Genomic DNA, 22,445 nt, shown 5'->3' on the forward strand with positions numbered 1-22,445 from the left:
ACTCTTGATCCCTGCGTTCTACGCATAATGCACTCCTGATCCCTCCATTCTAAGCATAACGCACTCCTGATCTCATGATCCCTGCGTTCTAATCGTAACACACTCCTGATCCCTGCGTTCTAAGCGTAACACACTCCTGGTCCCTGCGTTCTAAGCGTAACACACTCCTGGTCCCTGCGTTCTAAGCGTAGCGCATTCCCGATCTCTGCATTCTTAGCGTAACACACTCCTGATCCCTGCATTGTGAGTGTAACGCACTAATGAACCTGCATTCTGAGTGTTATGCACTACAGATCCCTGCATTCTGAGTGTAACGCACTACTGATCCCTGCATTCTTAGCTTAACGCACTACAGATCCCTGCATTCTGAGCGTAACACACTACAGATCCCTGCATTGTGAGCGTAACACACTACTGATCCCTGCATTGTGAGCGTAAAGCACTCCTGAACCTTGCACTATGAGCGTAAGGCACTCCTGAAACCCTGCATTCTGAGCGTAACGCACTCCCAAACCCTGCACTCTCTTGTAATACATTTATTTTTTTGTGAGAAAGAAATTTGCTTTGTGTATGGCCAGCTTTAGGCTCCATTCCCTCCTGAGTATTTTGTAAATTCGATTTTGCACGTTTATGAAATGTATAAAAAAAGCTAGTTGCTTTGGCGATGCCATTCATTGTTATTGGCACCCCAAAAGCGGCAACCAGATGTGCCCTTTTCTGCATGAAAAAATACACAACAAATGTGACAAAATGTGTGGTAAAATTGAGTGCAGCAAAAAGCTACATAAGGCAGCCAATTGAAATGAATGTGGTTTGAAAATGAGCACAAAAAAAAAAACACGTACAAAATTGCGTGCTGGCAAAACGCGAGTATGGTTGCCACCTCATTCCTTTAAACCTGAACACATATGAATTACAATTTCTGAGGCTAATTTAATGGAGATAAGACACCAAATGAGTTTAAATACAACTCTAATCATCCACAGAATCTGTGTAATTAATATGTGTTCGGTTTTAAAGGGATGAAGTTGCAACTCTAAACGTGAGGTGTGAATGAGCCCTCGAAAAGGTTTGGTAATGTGTGCATGTCACCCAACATAGAGGAGGAAGGAGGACCATGGGTCCAGGACAGGGACAGCTGGCAATTATGCAGCCCTCCCTGGGTGGGGTGTGCAGTGACCAGAGTGGGGGGATGGTAGTACAGAGTCAGGAAGAGTCCTTCTACATAGAAGGGGTTAATTGGGATTACACACGTTCACCTCTGCGCTCCTGTTCACGGTTCTCTACTTCCTCTTAGTCTAGTGACTCATTCTTTTAACATTCCTCATGTAAGCCTCTATAGCAGAGGAGGAGCCCTCCCACTCCCTCCCCTCCAAGCTGGTTAACAATGGTTTCACCCAGCACGGTTCTTCCAGAACGTGCATACAGCTCGGTGGGCGTGGCCTGTGCTCTATCTCGTCTGCTGGCTAAGCCGTGTCCTCACGTGACGTAACCGGGAGTCAGCTGGCGGCGCTCGGGGCGGCGCGTGTGATCACAGTGAGTATTCCGGGCACCGGATCAATGAGCTCCTTGTAGCTGAACTCGGGTTCCCATCACCCCCCCCCCCCCCCCCCCCGGGGGACACGGCTCACAGCTACTGGATACAATTGTTGTTTTGTTGTGTTATAGATAAAGCTGTCCTTGTACAGTGATCGTTCCCACATCGTCTATGGAGACTTTCTTCTCTGATCTCCGATCACGCGGGGAACACATTCCATATTATATATAATTTATTATTATTATTTATAATAATAATAATAATAATATTATTAAAACCTTGGTCAGTTTAGTGACTTTGAGATCTATCTATATATAATGAGACATATACACACAATAAAGTGGAATTCCACCTATCTCACGTGACGTGTTCCGTGATTGGATAAGGCGGGGCAGTGACCTTCTCCAATCAATGTTCATTGATAAACAAAAAATAAAATAAAAATACAAGGTGTTCTGTGAATGGTGGCCATGCAGAATGAGCGCCCCCGTGTGGTTACTCTGCTATGTAGAAGGGCGGTTGCACCAAAAGATGGCAGCTGTCGCTGTACAAGCTCGGGCTAAGGCTACATTCCCACTGGTGATCGCACTGCCACATCCAATCACAGAACACTTCACACGCATTGAGATACCCGGAACTCTAATTCAATGCGTCTGTATGTGGGATAGCAAACGGTGAATGGGGGGGGTCAGCGGACGCACCTAACCGCCCACAACTGCAGTGCAATTTTCTGATTCCTGCACCGACCTAAACCGCCATTGTGAATGTAGCCTAATACAGTGCTTTACAGCTTCCACAGAGGCCGATCGTATGTGTTCTTACATATGGCAAGCTAGCCCGCTGTATGTATGCAAAATATATCATCACTGGAGATCCGCCTTATACACACGAAAATTGGACGACCGATCGTCCCCCTTCACCAAAAACATGTAGCAGAATACATTTTGGCTTAAATTTATGACAAAATTCAATTTTATTGGATTTCTTTTAAAATAGAAAGAAGAAAATATTTTTTTTTCCAAATTTCTGCTATTTTTGTTCCGCTTATATCGCAAAAAAAATAAAAAACAGTCGTGAATAAATACCACCAAAATAAAGCTCTATTTGTCCAAACAAAATGATAAAAATTTCATTTGGGTAAAGCATTGCATGACCACGCAATTGTCATTGAAAGTGTGAGAGCGCTGAAAGCTGAAAATTGGGCTGGGAGGGAAGGGGGCGAAAGTGCCCAGTATTTTAGTGGTTAAACCCTCATACAACTTCTGGCTTTCTGAGAAATTGGATTTCTGCAATAGAGGTCAGGAGTGCATCCTAAACTTATTGTAGATGAATACAAGAAGTAAAACTGGCTATGCCAATGATCAGTAACTATACAACTGCCCTTCTGTTCTTCCTCTTCCTAAAAAGGGGGGGGGGGAAACCCCCCAAAAACTTTACCACAGCTTTAACATTGTTTCCTGCAGAAAAAAAAAAGTAAAGGTTTTTTTTTTTTTTACATGTCACTTGTTCAAATATTTTTATTTTTTTTCCCTTGCAGCAGAATTGCAATGTGGTGGTACACAGTCACAGCTGTTTAATCATATCTGATGATAAAATGTGGATGGTCCCTGAAGTGGCGTGAGCTTATAGCAGAGGGGAATGCAGCAGACATGGTGACATGACCAGCTGCAAGTGGTCATGTGCCATGATAGGTTCTGAAGATGTAATGTATAACTGATATATTTTCCATTTCTGTAGCAAGGAGTTGGTAGCATTGACAAGTCTTCGTAGAACTGTTGTAGTTGCTAATGATTTGTTGCACATATTGTATTTGTGCCATGTATTACATCTCTCATTTGGGCCCTTTCACAGGGGCTTTCCGCTCAGGTCTGCCTGAGTTTTTTTTTTCAGGTGGACCTGATCGGACGCTCCATGCACTCCTATGGAGCGGTGGATGTCATCGGTGACAAGTCCGCTGCTATCCGATCTAGGGCTGAAACGATTAATCGATATTATCGATTAGTTGGTCTGCACCATGCGATCCGCGGAGCGGGCCGCGGCCTTAGGAAAGGCTGCGGCTTCGGCCTAGCTCCGGAGCTGGCGGCCATCTTGGTACACCTTGCGCCGGCGAGCTGCGCGCTGACGTCACCCCCAGCGCGTTGTTCAGCCTGTGTCAGCCCAAGTGAAGGAATTCTGGAGGAGTCACGCTGGATGCCTTGCCTGCCCTCATTCAAAACTTCTTTTATGCAGGTACCACTACATTTATTACCTAATAACGAACTACTATCTATTAGAGAGTAGTTGGCTATTATCTAATCCTATCGAAGCCTTTCCACTTGCTCGGCACAGCCACATTGTTGATTTAAATAAAAGGTATAACACTATCTTCCCCCCCCCCCCCCCCCCCCCCAATAAAATGCAGCTTATGACAAGCATAAAAACATAGCATATCACTGACGATTTGCGCCAATAGGCATCCCGGGACTCATCACGGCGGTCTGTTTGGAGGAACTTTGATCGGTGGTGAGCTTGGCGCAAATCATCAGTGATGTGCTGACTATGTTTTTATGCTTGTAATAAGCTGCATTTTATTGGGGGGGGGGGGGGAGATAGTGTTATACCTTGTTTATTTAAATAAAATGTGGCTGTGGGGGGCAGGGATAGTGTTGTTTTTTTTTTTTTTTTTTGCTGATCCAAAAATTGATCCGATTCGTGACTCTGATCCGAGGAACCATCCGATCCGTGAGTTTTTTGATCCGTTGCACCCCTAGTCCGCACCTTCCCCCCTGCCGGTCCGTTAAAATCCTGTGTATCCTCCCATGTCCTACGCATGCACCATGTCCATGAGCACGCAGCTACGCCTGCTTGCATTTTCCACCCATCTGACGTCCCGCCAGCAACGCGCCTGCACTGCTTTCGGCTCCTCCTCCCCCCTCTACCCAGCAGCCTTCCGATAGACCTGCCGCAGAGCGCAGGCGCGGCAAGCCCTCGCCGGGCCGCTTTCCAGCGCTGCCGTGATTGGAGGTTGTGCATCCATCTCCCGGCTTCGGGGTGCCCTTCGCTCCATTTGGAGGAGTCGGCAGAGTCACGTGTGGTGGGTCCGGACTGAGACTCCGCCCCACACCACCCTGGCACACCGAGGAGGAACCACTGCCCCCATGAAGGTGAGAAAACCCGAGACACCGGTGTGTGTGTGAGATATATATATTATATAAATTTTTTCGAAAAAATAATCGCCCGATTAATCGTTGGTTGCAGCCCCTGAGGCTAGCTATTTAATATAATCCTTTTTTTTTTTTTTGTTTTTTAGGTCCAGAACTAATACAAGGTATTTACAATTGCCCGGTACACACGATCTGATTATCGGACAAATGATCGTCCGTCCTCCCCCTTTTTTATTTTTTACCTTTTCATGCTAATTTCACGTCAAATCGGATGAGTTTACTAAAGTCACGAATTCTCGTACGACAGAATAAAAAATCAGAAGTGATGTCATGTGTTGTAATGCATTTGTATTGCATTTTCGAACAGCTGTACTGATTAAAACAAAAATAGTGCGATCTGGCATCGTTGGGGGGGGGGGAGATTTCCGTGCATGTCCGATAGAATAATATCGGATGAACTGTCCTGATCGGCTCTCGAAAGCTCTGTACTAACGACCCGATTATCGCACAATTGATTTGAAAGCGGAATTTTGCGTACGACTTTCAGATCGTGTGTATGGGGCTTAAATCTAACATATTGCATGATAAATGGTTTGGTCTTCTTCTGAGGAAGCAGCTGAAGCTGTCAGCTTCTTTTTACTCGTTTCTTCTGTACGCTAACTTCATGTAAAAAGCCTGATATTTTACAGAGCTCAAGATCTCAATCCACACACTAGTGTAGGGTTAAACCGATACCATGTTTTTTTATCAGTGAGTACAAGTATCTATCTATACATTCAGTCAAGTATTTGCCAATGCTTTGCAGTGCGATTTGTGCCAATACAATTTAAAAAGGAATGCAGTCCGCCGACACCCGCTGATGCTTCTGTAGACAGGCAGAATGGTGGTCTGCCTATGTAAACAATTCAGAGCATCTGTTCTGCCAGTACAGAAGACATTGATTCTGTATCTCTGCTTAGCAGGGGCATTGATCCATGCATTCTTCTAGTACAAGCACCTCCCCCACAGTAGTAAAGCAATGGTCAGGCACACATTTACCCCTTTTGATTGCACCTGATAACACTTTCTTTGTCAGTGTTATTGGTACAGTGACAGTGCATATTTTTTAGCACTGATCACTGTATGAGTGTCGGTGTCCTGACTGTCCGCTGCAATATGGCGGTCCTGCTACAAGTGGCTGATGGCCGGCATTACTAGTAAAAAAAAAAAAAAAAAAAAAAATTTAAATCCCATAGTTTGTAGACACTAACTTTTGTGCAAACCAATCAATATAGTGAGATTTTTTTCACCAAAAATATGTAGCAGAATACATATTGGCCTAAATTGAGAGTGTGTGTATATTATAATGTATATATTTTTTTATTATTATTTGGATAGGTTTTATTGCAGAAAGTAAAAAAAAATGGCCTAGTCATGCCCCCTTTTTTTTTTTTTTTTTTTTTTTTTTTTTTAAATTTGTCAAACCCACGTCAAAAAAAAACCTGACAATAAAAGCTGTATTACATGCTGTTCACACAGATTTTTATTTATTCTGCAAAAAACCTGCTTGATCTGGCTGTTCTCGATCTCCCAGCTTCTGTTTATGTCCCCAATTCAGCTATAATTTGCAAAGATTTCAAACTTTTCTCATTATTATGGGATATTTGTAGCGTTTTAAGGAAAGTGAATTTAATCCATTTCGAAATAAGGCTGTAACATGAAAAAATACTTTAAATACTGTAAATACTTTCCAGGTGCACTGTAAGAGGCTGTATTGCGTCAATTACAGGTGATTCCTTTTAATGGCTGGATCTAATAAAATCTTACATGGGTTTTTTTTATTTTTGATACATCGTGATGCTGGATTTATACACTGATCGAAATTCAGCCAGTTCAGCAGGACTGGCCAAATTTTGATCCATGTGTGGGGACCCTGATCGTTCATTTGACCTTGTACAACCATCCTGTGCCTTCCCTAAACAATCCGTGCTGCTAGTCATAGCCCATCTATATGTATGGCCTGCCTAGTCTCATGGGATTGGACTAATGAAGTATAAGGAATTTCAGATGCTCTGTCACCAAATGCACCAACCATGGAAGGGGTTAAAGACTAGTCACTGTTCTAAAATAAGAGCATGCAAGCTGACCTTACATGGTTCTATTTAGCTGATTTGTCAGTTGCACTGCCCTCTGTTTACTGAGAGATGCCCATCTACTATTCTGCATATTTGGAGCACTCACTTTTTCCAGCAACAACATTGTAGATATCTGCTTCTGGGCTGTATCTTATGGGAGGATGATAAAAAATAAACCGTGAAAAATGTACGGCCAAAGCTTTTTCTGATCGTGCTTCTCTTCTGGGTCAAAATCGGCCAACAGTGTACCAACTGATGTAACGGGGCTGCTCCAGGAAAGATTCCAACAATGGTGGGGATCCACCCATATACTTGGAGAGCAGCTGGCCCAGCCTCTTTACAAGCCGCTGAGAGCCTGAGACAGCCGTTTTCACCCCCTCTCCAAGCCCAGCGCTCCAGTTAGTGGTAGAGGAGCAAAGAGCAGTGACTAAGCAGAGCTAGAACTGGGCGATCAGCAGTCATGGGATTATTCAGTGGAGCTGGTGGAGGACAGCTGCAGCAAGGGGGGGGGAGTACAAGTATGTATGTGGGTTGTGTGGGTGTTTTTTTTTTTTTTATTTTTTTTTTTTTCTCCTCCTTTTTAATGCCACCAAACTATAGTCTGCCCTTTTTAGAATGATGCCTAAAAAAATGCAATGCGGGTTGCACGAATCACAAATTGCAGCAACCTGCGTCGCATGAAGCTTGTCTCCAAAAAAGTTCAGGAGCTACTCTTGGGCGACATGCTTCATGCGATGCAGGTTGTTGCAATTGCAGCACGATTTATCGTTCACACATCAATGCTTTGAAATCGTGGGAAGAATCGTGGCAAATCTGCCCGTGATTTAAAACACTGAAGTGTGAATGCAGTCTCAAGGAGGGGGAAAAAAAAGACCAAGAATAAAGAGCTTTTCACTTTGAAACAAACTTGCCTGGTATTCTAGCTGTAGGGCAACATACTTGCTAAGTAGTTGGCTCATTTCATCAGGGTAAATGCAGAGTTCATGGGTTCAGTTCCCACCAAGTATTTTGATCTGCATGGAGTTTGTGAGTAAGCTTGTTTGTATGCTGGTGACATATTTGATCCATGTTGTACAGTTACCAGATAGGAGTTGTTGCAGCACCCTTTTAATCGTATAGCCAATTCCAGTATGGTGTGCAAGAGAACTATACCAAATGGCCCTCACTTGGCTACTTTCTGTTCTTACTGCTTCTTTCTGCCATTCTTGTGTGTGGTTTTTATATACATATATATATTTTTTTTATACAGTGGCGTATATAATCGATCCCCCTGCAGTTTTTGTAAGTTTGCCCACCCCAAATCCTCCTCTTCTGGCGTCCCTGGCGGCGATCTGCGCGCCCCAGACCTGTGTGTCTGAGGCCAGGCTCCTTACCCGCCCCTCACTTACTCTTGACGGCATCCAATACTTAGGAGGTCCTTCTCTGTCCAGCGTGTGTGTGTTTTTTTTTATTTTTTATCTTTTCTTTTGTCTCATCCGTCCAAATGCTCCTTACTGATTGGCTGAGACACAGCAGTGGCCCCATTGGCTTCCGCTGTTGTCAGTCAGTCAGCTAGCTAATCGGGGGAGAGAGGGGGGGGGGTCCGGGTTGGGCCTCTGTGTCTGAATAGACATGGGAAGCTGTGACTCTGCTCAGGTGCCCCCATAGCAAGGGAGAAGCCTAGGGGCACAAAAGACACCCAAGGGGGGGGGGGGGGCAGGCGAAAGGATCTGGGCTGCTCTGTGCAAATATACTGCAACAGTGTTATTGTGTGGTGTGTGTTGTGTGTGTGTTTTTTTTTTTTTTTTTTTTTTTATATAGGGCAAAAATCCCTTTTGATTAAAAGAATGCATTAAGGTAAACATTTGTGTTTTAGTAACACTTTAAGGCTTCTTGGCTATCGCTTGGCATCTCTAAGTTTCATCTACCTCCGTAGGTTTTTCTACAGTATAGGATTAGGCCCCTTTCACAGCGGCGGCTGTTCTGCCGGAGAATCCTGGCACAGCGTTCACTTGCAGTTGTACATTGCGTTTAGCTGCATTGGAACATTCTTGCCATTTTGGATCTGCTTTCTGTTTTTCGTTCGTTGTTGCCACTACTATCCGCAGGTGAAATGGTACACTGCGATTAGCTGCAATAAAAATCGGTCCTGGACACAGCCATTTTCTTTCTTCTTTTTTTTTTTTTTTTTTCTAACCGCACCAAACCCCATTTAACAAAACTTGCTAAATGCAGTGTGTGAATTTGGCCATAGGAAAGAATTGTCTGACTTTAGCTGCGGTAGATAACTTGATCTAAAAGCTGAATTCTATCCGCCCTTGTGAAAGGGGGTCTGGAGACTGGCTAGGCCACGCCATGACTTTAATGTGCTTCTTCTTGAGCCACTTTGTTGCATTGGCGGTATGTTTTGGGTCTTTGTCATGCTGTAAGACCCATCTTCAGTGTTCTGGCTAAGGCAAGAAGGTTCTTGTCCAAGATTGTACAATACATGGCCCTGTCCATAAGCCCAACAACGTGGCAAAGTTGGCCTGTACCTTTTTTAGCAAAGAAATCGCCCCAAAGCATAATATTTCTACCTCGTTCTTGACTGTAGGGATGGTGTTCTTATGCCGCGTACACACGTAGCGGACTTTCCGAACGGGCTACTCGCCCACACACAACACTTTTTCAGTGGACTAATACGGCGTACTAAGTCCGCCGGACTATCCGCCGTACTTTTGAAATGAATGTACTCGTCCACACGCGGAGGAAAGTCCTCTCATTTTGAGCACGTCTCCAGGTAGCCGGGGCCAGCAAAGGAGGCGTCGCTGGCCCCGTCACCTGGTATGAACTTAAGGGTCCCCCCCTAAATCCACATCAGACCCTTGTCCGAGCACACTAGCCGGCCAGGAAAGGGGGGGACGAGCGAGCGCCCCCCCCCCCCCCTCCTGAACCGTACCAGGCCCCCACCCCAAAGCACCTTGTCCCCATGTTGATGAGGACAAGGGCCTCTTCCCGACAACCCTGGCCATTGGTTGTCGGGGTCTGCGGGCGGGGGGCTTTTCGGATCCTGGCTCCCCACCCTATGTGAGTATGAGGTACAATGTACCCCCTACCCATTCACCTGTGGGGGAAAAAAGTAAAAAAAAAAACACACAAGGGTTAAAATAGTTGTCGGGAAGAAGCCCTTGTCCTCATCAACATGGGGACAAGGTGCTTTGAGGTGGGGGGGCCACGCTGCACCCCCCATGTTGAGGGCACGCGGCCTGGTACGGCTCAGGAGGGGGGCCGCTCGCTCGTCCCCCCCCCTTTCCTGGCCGGCCGGGTTGCGTGCTCGGACAAGGGTCTGATGTGGACCTGGGGGGGACCCCCACGCCGACGGCCTTTTTTTTTTTTTCTTCTCTCCCCCGGCCTTGGGGTTCCCCTTTAAGTCCATACCAGGTGACGGGGCCAGCGCACCCCCTTCACTGGCCCCGTCTACCTGGAGACACGCTCTAAATGAGCGGACTTTTCTCCGCGCGGGAAAGGTCCGCTCATTTCAAAAGTACGGCGGACTGGCATACCAACGGCCGGATTGTCCGCCGAAATGCGAGTCCGACGGAAGATTGGAGTGCAAAACTACTTTCTAAGTCCGCCGTACTTTTGGGTAAAAAAAAGTCAGCCGGAGGCTACACACAGGGTGATTGTCCGGCGGACTTGAGTTCCCCGGACTTTTCCACCGGATTGTTTGATCGTGTGTACGCAGCATTAGGGTCATAGCATTTTTCTTCCTCCAAACATGGTGAGTCATATTAATGCCAAATAGCTCAATTTTGGTCTCGTCTGACCACAGCACTTTCTCCCAATCCTTCTTCTTTGAATCATTTAGATGTACATTATTTATTTTATTTTTTAAATAGAAACTTTACAAACCTGTTATATTTACCTCCTTCTGTGCAAGGGTTTTGCACAGTGGCCCAGATCCTCCTTTTCTGGGGTCCCCCGGTGGTGTTACTGGCTCCTCTTCTCGAGTGCCCCCACGGAGAGCTGCTTTCCATGGGAGCACTGGTGTGGGCGCACTCCTGAGTACTGCTGCTGCGTCCATTGACACAGACAGCAAGACTCGGCCCTGGCTCCCGTGTCACTGAAGTTGACCACAGCGGGAGCCGATGACTCCTGCTGCTATCTATCCAATGAGGACCTGAGACAGCGGTTGGACCTTCTGTGCTCGTCCCCGTTGCTGGAACGATTGGGTTCAGGTAAGAAAAAGGGCGGGGGGGGGGGGGGGAGGTTGGGTGCTGCAGCAAAACATTTTCACCTTAAAGCAGGGTTCCGGCCACATCATATTTAATTTTTTCTGGCATCACATTGTAATGCATTAATAACCAAAATAAAGTTTATATTTGCTTGCTATTGGATCTGAGTTCTATATAATACCTTTTTTGGCCATTGCCATGATGATTGTGGGCATATGAAGCCCAATCGCAGCCTCTTCCTGGATTTGCGATGGAGAGGTGCATGCTGGGTAACTAGCATGCACCTCTCAATCTCAGCATGTGTGATGCTCCGCCTGCCGTAGTGCCAATTGTTTAGAAAGTTGCCATAACAGGTAGCGACTGAGGAAGGTCCCTGCGCTTTGGCAGTGGTGCCTATTCATATCAATGGGCAGGAGTGGTGGAGGAGCGGTATACACTCCAAAGGTGCTGCTTGCAGGACTTTTTTTTTTTTTTTATTAACATCCTGCCAGCGCATCGCCTCAGTGTGAAAGCACTCAGGCTTTCACACAGACTGCAGGGGAGCCGTTTTGCAGGCACTTTACAGGTGCTATTTTTAGCCCAAAAGTGACTGAAAAACACCCCAGTGGGAAAGATGTCTGTTCGATTTTATGAGATGAAAGGGGGGGGGGGGGGATAAAAATAAAAAAATCGGCATCATATTTCGGCCATCGACTGCTGTGATTTCTAAATATCAGCATCGGCCAGAGAAAAACCCATATCGGGTCGACTTCTAGATGTGATGCTTAACCAAGCCATCCCTTCAACCAATCTTGCGTCCTGTAATGAGGATGTTGGTCTTGCATGAGGATATTACTACATACTGAGATTGTTCAACATTTAGATGTCGGTATCTACCTACAAAATCTTTGTATGGACAGCTTTATGAAAACTGACTGCTTGTTCTGTTTTACAGGCTTGGCACAGCACTGCTTCTTCTACAGATATTTAAAGACAATGGGCTCAAAAGGCTATTGCATGTAATATTTGGGTCCTATGTCCAAATATTGCGTTTGATATTGAAAATTCACTGTAAGTTTGTGGTATTTACCATAAAAACAAACGCTTGGTAAATACTGCATAAACTAGGGGTCTCCACACTTTCTAATCAAAGGGCCAGTTTATTGTCCTTCAGATTTAGGGAGACCGGACTCAGGAGTGGAAGTTTTCCTGGCATCAGTGGGAGTAAACCTCACCACATTTGGTATCCCTAGCGCCCTTGGCGTCCCTTGGGAGGACTAGCACATCAGTGGGAGAAGTGCCCCAAGGGCCGCAGTTTTGAGACCACTGGCATAAACCGATCAAATCTCAAGGCTCGGAGTGTAGTTTCCACACTGCTAGGTAAAGATTCGCCTAGAATTCTGTGATTTTTCTGTGGATCAGCTGTTGCAGGAGAATGTGTGACAAAAGGAGCCCTATTATTGTCTTTGTGTGCTGTTTACACCTATCTAATGTACCTAAAGTGGAATAAAACCTCTGCCAAAATGTGTTCTTCCCTTTTTTTTTTTTTTTTTTATTTTGGCTCCCAGAACCTTTTAGCCATAATGTACTAGTATGCACAGCATATTGGCACAGTATTGCAGACATACCTCGCAAGTGATTTCCTCTGTTAGAAGTGATCGCTTGAAACGGGGACATTTATCAAAGTGTGTATGGCCACCGTAAGAGATCCCTTACCTTCGGCTTTGGCATCATTCCATTGCTGTGCCTTCTCTAGCAAAGGTTCTGCAGGATTTGGGCCAACAATTTTTAACAATTAAAACTACCAAGATCCTCATTCACTCCCTTGTTCGCCTTGACTATTGCAACTCCCTTCTCATTGGCATGCCTCTCCATAGGCTATCTCCTCTTCAGTCTATCATGAATGCTGCTGCCAGACTTATCCACCTTACCAACCGCTCAGTGTCTGCCACCCCTCTCCTCCAATCCCTACACTGGCTCCCAATCACCCAGCGAATTAAATTCAAAATACTAACCACCACATACAAAGCCATTCACAACTCTGCCCCGATCTACATCCCCAATCTTGTCTCCAAATATCACCCAAATTGTCCTCTCCGCTCTTCTCAATACCTCCTACTCTCAAGCTCTCTCGTCTCCTCCTCCCACACTCGTCTCCAGGATTTCTCCAGAGCCTCTCCAATCCTCTGGAACTCGCTACCTCCACCGGTCCGGCTATCCCTTACTCTTGCTACCTTCAGACAATCCCTGAAAACTCATCTATTCAGGGAAGCCTATCACGTCTCAAACTAATCTCCTACCACTTCCATAAACTCATTCCCAACAGTTATAACCTTCTGTACCACCTGCCCCACCCTTTTAGATTGTAAGCTCTTCTGAGCAGGGTCCTCTTAATCCTTTTGTATTTAATTGTATTGTCTCCTTTTATATTGTAAAGCGCTGCGTAAATTGCTGGCGCTATATAAATCCTGAATAATAATAATAATAATAATAATAATAATAATAATAACAAGGTGGGGGAGATATCAATTGGGGAAGTTGCATCTTCCACTCATCTGCATTGCCAGTGTGACATTACCTTGGCTGCCTTCAAGGAGCGAGGCTGATTCATTTGGATTAAAACTGTAACATGGAAAAATTTGTTATAATTGTAAGCAGTCTTTCGGCTATAGCACAGACGGAAACTGTGTGTGTGTGTGTGTGGGGGGGGGGTAAAAGAGAGGGTTTACCACTTCATTACTGGGCAGTTATACACCTTCCTGCTCAGACCAATTTTCAGCTTTCAGCGCTTTCGCACTTTGACAATTGCGTGGTCATGCTACACTGTACCCAAACAAAATTTTTGTAATTTTGTTCCCACAAATAGAGCTTTCTTTTGGTGGTATTTGACCTCTGGGTTTTTATTTTCTGCTAAACAAATAAAAACTGAAAATTTAGAAACTTTTTTTTTTTTTTTGTTACAAAACTTAGTAAATATATATATATATATATATATATATATATATATTGTTCCCCTCCTTCATTGATGGAGCTGCACTGATAAGGGGGCACGAATGGGCACCAATAGGTGGCACTGTACACAAATAAATGGTACTGATGGATGGCATTCGGTGCCGAACAATAATGCCTGCCAATGCCCGATAATCAGCACAGACCAGACCCCCACCCCCCACCCCCATCCGTCAGAGGAGCAGCCGATCAGCTCTCCTCTACTCACGTCTGATAGACATGAGTGAGGAAAAGCCGATCACTGACTCTTCCTGTTTTACACTGTGATCAGCCGTGATCGGACATGGCTGATCATGTTGTAAAGGGTCTTCGTCAGACTCTTAATCTAGATCGGTGTTGCGGGGTGTCAGACTCCCCACCACAATGATCGCTGCAATGTGCTCCCCCGGGGGCGCGCAGTGGCTTGATATCCTGCTGGACATCATATGGCGTCCAGTCAGGATATTGAAACCGATTTGCCGCTGTCCTTTTGCTATATGGCAGGTAGCAAGTGGTTTAATTCGAATGACTTCAAATCTACATTGAGTAACATCTGCCTGGAGTCCAACTTTAACCACTTTCAGACCGGACCATTTTGCTGGTCAATGACCAGAGGTCTTTTTACAATTTGGCACTGCGCTGCTTTAACTGGTAATTGCGCGGTCATGCAATGTTGTACCCAAACAAAATTTGCGTCCTTTTCTTCCCACAAATAGAGCTTTCTTTTGATGGTATTTGATTGCCTCTGCGATTTTTATTTTTTGCGATATAAACGTAAAAAGACCGCAAATTTTGAAAAAAAAAAGATATTTTCTACTTTTTGTTATTAGAAAAATCCAATAAACTCAATTTTAGTCATACATTTAGGCCAAAATGTATTCAGCCACATGTCTTTGGTAAAAAAAAAGTAAATAACTGTATATTTATTGGTTTGCGCAAAAGTTGTCACATCTACAAACTAAGGTACGTTTTCTGGAATTTACGCAGCTTTTAGTTTACGACTGCCTATCTAATTTCTTGAGGTGCTAAAATGGCAGGGCAGTACAAAACCCCCCCCCAAATGACCCCATTTTGGAAAGTAGACCCCCTAAGGAAATTGATAAGTGGCATGTTGAGCCCATTGAATATTTTATTTTTTTGCCTCAAGCGATTGAATAATGACAAAAAATAATTTTTTTTTTTTTTTTTTTACACAAAGTTGTCACTAAATGATATATTGCTCACACATGCTATGGGCATATGTGAAATGACACCCCAAAATAAATTCTGCTGCTTCTCCTGAGTACGGGGATACCACATATGTGGGACTTTTTGGGAGCCTAGCCGCGTACGGGGCCCTGAAAACCAAGCACCGCCTTCAGGCTTTCTAAGGGCGTAAATTTTTGATTTCACTTCTCACTACCTATTACAGTTTTGAAGGCTATAAAATGCCAAGATGGCACAAAACCCCCACAAATGACCCCATTTTAGAAAGTAGACACCCCAAGCTATTTGCTGAGAGGCATGATGAGTCCATGGAATATTTTATATTTTGCCACAAGTTGCGGGAAAAATACAAACTTTTTATTTTTTTATTTATTTTTTTCACAAAGTTGTCACTAAATGATATATTGCTCACGCATGCCATGGGCATATGTGAAATGACACCCCAAAATAAATTCTGCTGCTTCTCCTGAGTACGGGGATACCACATGTGTGGAACTTTTTGGGAGCCTAGCCGCGTACGGGGCCCCGAAAACCAAGCACCGCCTTCAGGCTTTCTAAGGGCGTTACAGTTTTGAAGGCCATAAAATGCCAAGATGGCACAAACCCCCCCCAAATGACCCCATTTTGGAAAGTAGACACCCCTAAATTTAGGGGTACACTAGTGAGACTAGGTAATAAATGGCGGGTGCCCTGAAACTATAAAAAAATAACTAACCAACCAGCGTCACCTGTAACAGTTATATGGTGATCACTGGTGAAAGGGTTAACTAGGGGGCAATCAGGGGGCTTTATGCGGTAGTATATGGGGGTCCCTGGCGCTATAAAAAGTTGCGGCGAACCTAAATGCCTACCTGCCTAACTAGCGTCACCTGTGACACTAATACAGCGATCAGAAAAAGGATCGCTTATTAGGCTGGGTTCACACTGGAGCGATGCAGGAACGCCACGAATCCGCGGCGGGTTCCCGCATCGCATGCCTCCCGGCGGCAGTTCACACTGCCCTATGCGAACTGCTGGGAGTGTCAGTGAAATGTTAATGACACCCCCATATCAGTTCGCATATCGCAGTGCGATCTGCAAACTCAGATCGCATGGTGTGAACACCCATGCGATCCGATTCTGCTGCGGACCAAAAAAAGGGTCCCGTGCGAATTTGCGGCGGGTGCGGCGCGAATTCAGCCATACTATCTGTATGGCTGAACTCGAATCGCACAGAGATCGGATGTGATTTGCACTGCAGTGCGGTGCGAATCACATTCGTTCTCATAAACCGCTGCAATGTGAACCCAGCCTTAGTGACACTGGCGACGGGGGGTGATCACGGGGTTAAACCTTTATTGGGGGGGTTAGGGAGGTACATTAGAACTAAAGGGGGCTAACCCTAACTGCCCTAACAGTTATTACAGTCACAAATGACACCAATGCAAAAAAAAAAAAAATGCAATTGGTGTCACTGTGACTGGGTGGGGGGGGGCAGGGGTAATTGGGGGGGTGATCGGGGGGTGAAGGGGGGGTGTGAGTGTGCCTGGCATGTTCTACTGTGTAGTGTCGTGTTGGTGCAACTCACCGATCCTCTCTCCTCGGTGCCGGAATGAAAACTACCGACACGGAGGAGAGATTACATCACTTCCTCTCCTGTGTTTACATTACAGGAGAGGAAGTGATGTCACGGAGCATTTCTATTCGTCAGGAGCGATCGCGAGGGGGTGGCCATGAATGAATGACCGCCCCCTCATCCCGGATCGCTCCCGAACGAATACCGACCGCCGCAGGCACGGGCCCCCCACCCGCGGGAAGGCAGGGACGTATATATACGCCCATATGCCTGCCCGTGCCATTCTGTCGACGTATATCGTCGTGCGGCGGTCGGCAAGTGGTTAAAGCAGTATTCACTACTGGGCACTTTTACCCCCTTCCTGACCAAGCAAATTTTTAGCTTTTTAGCCGTCACACGTTGACAACTTCGTAGTCATGCAACACTGTACCCAAATTAAATTGTACCCGATTCGGGGAGGAGCCACCAGCGCCGCTAAGGGACACCAGAAGAGGAGGATCAGGGCCACTTTGTGCAAAACCCTTGCACAGAGGTGGTAAGTATACCGTGTGGTGTTGGTTGATTGTTTTTTGCCTTGTTGTTTAAAAAATAAAATAAAATTCATACTTTCCCCAATCCTCCTCCTTCTTCTGGTGTCCCTCAGCGGCGCTGGTGGCTCCACCCCCGATTCGAGTGTCCATGTTGGAGAAGCGCTCTCCTTGCTGGAACAGTACTCAGGAGGGCAATAAATAGAAAGTGCATTTTTTTTTTTTTTTTTTTTTTTTACTGGCTGCCAGTAAAAATACTGATGGTTTGCAGCACAGGGCATGGCTCTAAAGGAACGGCACAGGTATGCCGTTCCTTCAGAGTGCATGTGTCTTGACGTCACCGGCTGCATTTAAAAAGTAAATATCTCCTAAACTGTGCACATTTTAGGAGATATTTACAGTACCTTTTTAGGTATGCCCTATACAGTGAATCTGGAAAGTATTTACAGCTGCAACTAACGATTGTTTTCATAATCGATTAGTTGGCTGATTTTATTTATTTATTTATTTTTTGATTTAAAGTGGTTTTGTACAGAAAATTGCAAGTTCATCTTATTCAAATGGCTTTGGAACATAGATGCAGTTATGACCATTGAAATAAAATAATATGCAGTATTTACCTTTTTATTTTTAATGTTTATGCCGACTTCTGGGCTCTCCTCCCGTGGGAGTAGGCGGGTTTATCGGCTTCGCAATGGTCCCTGGGAACTTTTTTAGCTATTTCCCAGGAATCCATGGGGGACACAGTCAAGCCGAAATTGCCATTTTGAAAGTGGGCAGGCAGCTCTATCAGCCATTACCACTATAGCACAGGAGACAAAGGGAAGGAAAACAAAGAGGACACTCAATGAGCATGTGCGAGATGGAGCAGTGGATGCTGGGAGCTCAGTGTCATCGCATCCAGGAAGTAAATGCCTGTGGGCTTCAAACGCCCACAGTGAAAATGGAAACCGCCGGACTGCTTTTTTAAAAGTTTTCCTTAGCAATGAAATCGTCATGCCGGGGGTTAAAAAGACGCCGATCGTGGCTGCAAAGACCTGGTAGGAATCGCCCAGCAGTGACACAGGTAAAAAAAAAAAACGGCAGTGGAATCCCGCTTTAATCGGATAAAATCATAAAGACTGAATGTGCTCCCCTTTTTTCATTATTTGAAACAAAAAAAAAAAAAAAAAAAAAAAACTGAGTCTTATACTGCATTACAACATATTTACTAGCGTAAATTCCTCATTCGTTACTGACAATGCAGTGAGGGGACCATACTGGAGGGTGGAAGGAGTTGGCTAGTTTGGAGACCAGGCGTTAGAGGGAGTACGTTGGGAGGGAGTTTGGAAGAGAGACATGTAGGACAGGAACTGGACCAGAGGGGGAGAGCGGGCTGAAGGAACTGAACTTGAGTGTGGGAAGGAGCGGTCTGTGTAGTCCTCAAACTGACACCAATGATGGGGCACCATTTCACCACCTCCTAGGAACACCACTGGTGGGGCACTATTCTCCCTCACCCCCAGGAACACCAATGATGGGGCACTACACCCCCCCCCCCCCTCCCCAGAACAAAAAAATGATAGGGCACTATTCCCCCCCCCCCCCGGTACACCAATGATGGGTCCCTATTCCCCCTCACGGGGGAACAATCCCCCCCCCCCCCCCCCAACCAATGATGGGGAACTTATCCTACCAGAAATACCAAAATCAATGTTAAATTATTCTTGAATAATTTGAAAAACTATAGAATTTCTTCAAACATCTATGATGAAATAATTCTTGGATGGGAAGCATTAAGGTAGTGAAAATGGATATATTACCAAAAGTATTTTATGTATTTCAGGCTATACCCTTGATTCCTTCAAAGAAGTGAATGGTACAATTACATAAAACCATAGGAAGTTTTATTTGGGCTCAAACACCACGAATAAAAAGACAAATTTATAATCTGAACAAAAAAATGGAAGTCTTGCGCTTCCCGACTTTTCAAAATATTTACAGGCTGCATCCTTGATAAAGATAATGGATTGGTATAATAATGTAGAAAATGAGCAATGGATAACTATAGAGGAAGACCTTATGTAGGTTTACAACTTAAATCCCTTCCATGGATTAAACCTTAGCTTCGACCGGAGAAAAAGGATTTAACAATCTTTGTGTCGGCTTTATGAACATGGGATACAGCATTAAAGGAGGACTCTCCACAATGATTGGGCCAATGACCCCGTTGTTCTCCAATCCTGATTTTTCCACCAGCATTGGTAGCTACAAAATGTATTCAAGCGGGAGTCTGCCGGGACTCCGTGTGTTTTTTTTTTTTTTTTTTTTTTTTTTTTTTTTTTTTAAAGCCAGCAGCTACAAATACTGCAGCTGCTGACTTTTAAAATAGTGACACTTACCTGTCCAGCGCGCCCGCGATGTCGGCACCCGAAGCCGATCTCTAGATCGTCTCTCAGGTGCTGCCGCCGCCATCTTGGGTATGGGAATCAGGAAATGGAGCCTTTCGGCTTCATTTCCCAGTTCCCTACTGCGCATGCGCGAGTCGCGCTGCGCAATAAGGACGGTCCCCGCTGCCTCTGGGATCTGTGTGTTTCCCAGCAGGCAGCGGGGCACTTGCGGAAAGGGGCGGGCACTTGCGGAAAGGGGTGTAATCTACGCCCCTTTCCGCAGAGAGCTATCCCGGAAGTGGGTGCAGATACCTGTACTAGACAGGTATCTGCACCCCCTCCCCCCTGAAAGGTGCCAATTGTGGCGCCGGAGGGGGGGGAGGGTTCCGATGAGCGGAAGGTCCACTTTAGGGTGGACCTCCGCTTTAAATAGAATTGGGGAAAACAAGGATAGTTCAGACCCTAGTAGATGGCAGACTTCCACAATTTTCTGATATGGGGCCTGAACATAAAAATAAATGTATAGAATCAAAGATGCAACCATTTTTGATAGACCATTAACTAGTTTGGAACAATTGTTTAATAGAGCAGCGAAAACCGATCCAAAAATTGTCTACTGTATACAAAATGTTACTTCCCTCCGGACCTCTCAATTAATTGGTATGCATGAGAAGATGGGAGAATGAAATGAAGTCTGATTCCATTAATGGAATGGGCTAAGGCATTTTCAGTAATGCATAAAGCATTGTTATGATTAAACCTCAAGAAACTAACTATAAAATGATGATGTTGGAGTCCAGTGGCCCTAAATAAAATATAACGCAGAGATCTGTTGGGAGATGTCTTAAGGATAGGGGAACGATGACAAATATCTGGTATGGGTGTCATATGGTGAGGGATTTCTGGTATGGGATATTTGAAATGTATCAAGGTGTCAGGTATTGGGATGCAATCAAATGTAAATTTCGACATTATCTAAAATACCAGGGTCAGTAAAATCCATAAAAACGGATATCCTTCACCATATGACAACAGCTGCCAGAACAGTAATTTCCCGAAGATGGCGAAAAACATAGTCCTTCAATAGTGGAGAGGGTTTGAACAAAATACAATATATGAAAGAACAAATATGTAGAGAAAAGAATAAAAGGAATCAAAGGCCAAAAATATGGCAACAATGGGAGGAATTTTCGGTCCTCTTCTGCATACATGATACAATATTTTATGAAGGGGAATACACCACCCCATAGAGGAGGGTTGTGTTTTATTTATTTTTTTTCCTCGTTATGTTGCGTTTTCATAAGTGGAATTTTGTGTTACTGTTGAAGGATGATTGGAATAAAGAATGATAATGCGGTCCTGTGTACAGGACAAGGAAGACCTAAATAATGGAAATTATGGTGCTTTTGTCAGGTATACAGGATAACATGTATAGCCATAATAAGACATGTGAATGTATTAGTATAAATTGTTTATAAACGAATAAAAGGACATTGAAACAAAAAAAAATCAATGTTTTTTGCCATTGTATTTTAAAAGTAAGCAGCTACCTTACCGCAGCTCAATTGTGTAACACACGGAGGGAGGAAAGCATGTGCAGACCAATGAATCGATGATGAAAATCGCCAACAATTTTTATTATCGATTAATCGTTTCAGCCCTATTCACAGCACTTCCCTTTTTCCACATACACGCCGTATTCCAAAATGTATTAAATTCATAATTTTCCTCAATTCTATAAACCGTTTCACATAATGACAGTGTGAGTTGTCAAGTTTGTTTGCAGTCTTTGCAAATGTATTAAAAATAAACAAATACGTGTACATAAGTATTCAGACACTCAAAATTGAGCTCAGGTGCATCCTGTTTCCACTAATCAGTGGAAAAGAAGTATTCCTGCGCCACGTCAGGGAAATAGAGGGAGATGGGGTACTGCTGCACACACTGAAAGGGAAATATCTGAACCCCGCGGAATAATGAATAAGAAAGGTAGTGGTGCGCTGTACACAAAGAGGATATATCTATTGATAAAAGCAGTATATAAAATTCGCAATGGGGGGATATCCAGTAAACAATACAGGTCTGGGTATGTCTATGCGACTAGTTTAAACAGCAACACTCGTTTATTTTTTTACGTTAAACATGTGTTGTTTATTGAACAGTATTGCAGAGATTACAGTCACAGTAGAAAGCACCGAACATTCAAAAGGTGCTGCGTCATAGCCATAACAGTACATAAAGAAATATTTCTTCATCGCAATAGACAATAGGTATCATAGCTGAGCAAAGTTATATCACAGACATGTCATCTATTGCAACAGTACTCCAAAGTTCCTAATTACATGTGCCAGCCTCTTGCAACCACCTATCCCAGATTTTATTGTATTAAGCTGGGCATCCCCTATTTTTATATATGAATTTTTTTATATGGGAGTGTTAGATTAACTTCCCGTTTCCAATCTTCTACCTTGGGTGGAAGGGGTCTCATCCACTGTCTAGCTATCACTTTTCTAGCAGAAAACAAGGTTTCCTGTAGGAAAGTCTTGGTAAATTTATCCAGTACTTCGGGAAATATCCCTAGGAGACAGGGTTTGGGGTCGAGAGCCAAGGGTGAACCCATGACGTTGTGTAGAAAGGATACTATTTGTTTCCAAAGTTCCTGGAGTTTGGGGCAGGACCAGATAAGGTGGAAGAAAGTCCCAGTCTCAAGGGTACATATCGGGCATAACACAGATTGATTTGTATTATATTTGGCGGTCCTAAGGGGGGTGAGGTATGCTCTATGAACTATGTAAGTTTGAGAAAGCCTATCTTGGAGCCTGGGGGACACCATC

General features: G+C 44.5%; 1 protein-coding gene across 2 annotated transcripts in view; it reads left to right on the forward strand.

The window, feature by feature from the left end:
- Positions 1-1,401: 1,401 nt before the first annotated feature.
- Positions 1,402-22,445, forward strand: part of SNX10 (sorting nexin 10) — a 75,420-nt gene continuing 54,376 nt past the window's right edge. Inside the window, exon 1 of one of the 2 annotated variants that reach the window (XM_077491323.1) lies at positions 1,402-1,536. The gene's annotated coding sequence lies outside the window, so the exon portion shown is untranslated. The remainder of the gene's footprint in view (positions 1,537-22,445) is intronic. The other variant, XM_077491324.1, reaches the window with a different exon arrangement.

This window comes from Lithobates pipiens, unplaced genomic scaffold (assembly GCF_037356315.1).
Source record: "Lithobates pipiens isolate NorthernLeopardFrog02 unplaced genomic scaffold, aLitPip1_a1.2 Scaffold_19, whole genome shotgun sequence".
NCBI lineage: Eukaryota > Metazoa > Chordata > Amphibia > Anura > Ranidae > Lithobates > Lithobates pipiens.